The sequence below is a fragment of the Zeugodacus cucurbitae genome, chromosome X (genome assembly GCF_028554725.1).
Source record: "Zeugodacus cucurbitae isolate PBARC_wt_2022May chromosome X, idZeuCucr1.2, whole genome shotgun sequence".
Lineage (NCBI taxonomy): Eukaryota > Metazoa > Arthropoda > Insecta > Diptera > Tephritidae > Zeugodacus > Zeugodacus cucurbitae.
The window spans coordinates 31,227,743-31,230,459 of record NC_071672.1 but is presented as its reverse complement, the minus strand read 5'-3'; the positions used below and the strand labels follow the sequence as shown (position 1 = coordinate 31,230,459).

The 2,717-nt window shown below is 28.0% G+C and overlaps 1 long non-coding RNA gene across 1 annotated transcript; it reads left to right on the top strand.

Moving 5' to 3' along the window:
- The first annotated feature begins 222 nt into the window (after positions 1-222).
- Positions 223-1,132, top strand: LOC128923125 (uncharacterized). Its single transcript, XR_008472180.1, has 3 exons — positions 223-484; positions 553-596; positions 1,015-1,132. It is a non-coding gene; the product is annotated as an uncharacterized LOC128923125 (long non-coding RNA).
- The last annotated feature ends 1,585 nt before the right edge of the window (positions 1,133-2,717 follow it).

Genomic DNA, 2,717 nt, shown 5'->3' with positions numbered 1-2,717 from the left:
GGATAACTGCTTGTACATTTTTTAACCACTATTCCCCTCACACGTACGTATACATGTGAACTTACGACTCTGTTGCGCTCATTACGCATCGTCATATAAATTATATACATACAAATAAAGCTGAACTGCTCTACCCTGCAAGACGGAGGTAACAAACTGCACAAACACAATCAAACTTTTTCAGATGTTTACTCATACAATTACAACACTTACATTTGTTTACAACTTTGAATTGAATTGGAGAAACCTTTCGTTAGAAAGAGAAAAAATATTGCCACTGTAAGCATATTGATATAATAATATGCTAAAAGAAGACAGATATGACATTAAAAAAAGAAAAACTGAAATTGAAGCCGCAATTTGGCCATTTTATAAAAAAATTGGCGCTTGAAGAGGAAAGGTTATTTTTGGTTACATTTTATTATTAATATTAATTGATTTTAATTTTTATGCAGGAGATATGTAAAAGTATTCAATTAAAAAGGTAAGTGTGATTTGTGTTTATCTAATAATTTGTGTGTTTTTACTAATACAGCTTTAATGAAATTGCAGGCAAAATCAACGCACAAAGACCGGGACTTGATACAAAAGAAAATGTAAGATATTTTAAAATTATCTTAATTAATACCTAATTATTATTATATTTAAAGTGTGTAGTTCAAAAGTGAAAAAAAAAAAATGAATTGGGTAAACAAGCGGTTGGTACCTAACTCATTTAAATAAGTGCTTTCGGATGTCAGGGTATCTGCTCGTTTGCAGAATTCTGAACATATTAACCTCAATGGTTAAATATAAGCTGATTAATTAATATTAAAAGCTATATAAATATATAAAGAAATATATAAAAATTCAAGTGCTAAATTAAAGAATATTAATATTAAAAAAAAGTGCTAAATATAAGAAGAAAAATAAATATTAAAAGCTTTGTAAATACTAGTGGCCATTGTATAGCGTGTAGTTCTATTATGTACTATTTTACATATACTCATCCTTTGTTTTGTTTTTCTGTTTTAGGTGTTAGATGCCTGGATGCTGGGATGGAATTTCTTGATATGTTGTTAGCAGGTTTGCGTAAGGAGTATCCAGTCCACACCCAACATTGTTAAAATATATACATATATTTAGAATAAGAATAAAATAAGATTATATATCATTTGAATTTTTGTTAAATTAGAACATAAATTGCATAAATATAATAATTTATATATAAATGTAATTTTTATATTAATAACTTGTAAATGTAAAAATTTAATAATAAGTTTAACTGTTTAAATTTATATGATTGTATTATCTACATATTTTATTTTGTAATAATTAAAAATGTATTAAAATAAAATAAAAAAAAAACAAAAAGAAAATAATTACTTTTAACTGTTAGCGGAAAAAGATAACAAATATAGGTAACAAGCTGCTAACCAAAATAATGACCCGTACGGTAACAAATACATCTGTTCTGAATAACATAGGGATAACATATATGCTAACATTTGCTTCAGCAGAGGTAACATATATATAACATGCCAAATATGAAAATATATGAGGCCATTAACAGACTGTTAGTTGTCAAAACTTGACCAATAGGAGACAAGTATAAGAGTTATCGTAGAACGAGACCACTTATGCAAAATGTAATTGAATAGTGTGAGAAAACCGTTGAACGAGTAGGGGCATAGTGTTACTTCTTTCCCACGCTTCGAACAAAAGTAACACACAAATTAATTTTTGCTAATGTTTGGAGTAACATAGCTGTAACATGTTAGCTGAAAATTACCCGTCTTGCAGGGTAATATCCCTAATCGTCAGCTGATGCAGGGTTGCATTTTTAGCCCTATTTATAAATTTTTTTCAAATTGCAAACAAATTATTTTAATTTCAAAATTATTATTTTTTTTTTTTTATTTATTTATATGTCAATGTATTCACATTTTACTTTTACAATTATTAAAAAAAATAGTATAATTAAATATTTATTACATAAAATATATTTTGTAAAATATGTTATTGATATCTGATAATAAAAGGTAAGATAAAAGAATTATTAATAACTGAAAAGAAGAATAATATTGGTTGAGAAATATATTAATTACATAATAATAATTATAAAATCTGAAAAAAGGTTAATTAAAGCTGATAAAATATTTATTAAATAATAATAATTATAAAATCTGAAAAAAAAGATTTTTAATTAAAAATAGTTAGGAAAATATATAAATAGTTATAAAATCTGGAAATACAAAAATTAATTAATTAATTTTTGTAATCGATGCCCGCAAATCTTATGTAAATAAAACCGCACATATTTGTTTGAAATGGAAAATCGACCGCACTGGAGACATATAGCACATGTTGGATTCTACACAATTTTTGCACTCGAACTTGCCGGACACAAAACGGAAGCAGTGCTCATCACTAGCAGAAAGAAACTCGAAAACATCTCGCTTAACATAGACGGGCACTACATTACAACATAAACTGCTGTGAAATACCCGGAGTAACTATAGATGCGAGACTCAATTGCAAAATGCAGGTTGAAAAGACATCTATCTAGAATAATGGCCAACATAGGAGGCCCGAAACAGAGCAGGAGAGCTCTTCTGGCTAAGGTCAGCCAGTCAGTTTTAATGTATGCGGTGCCTGTATGGGGGCCGGCATTAATGCACAAAACTTATGCTGGAATGGCAAAATCTGTGTTCCGGCTTATAGCTATAAGAATAGCC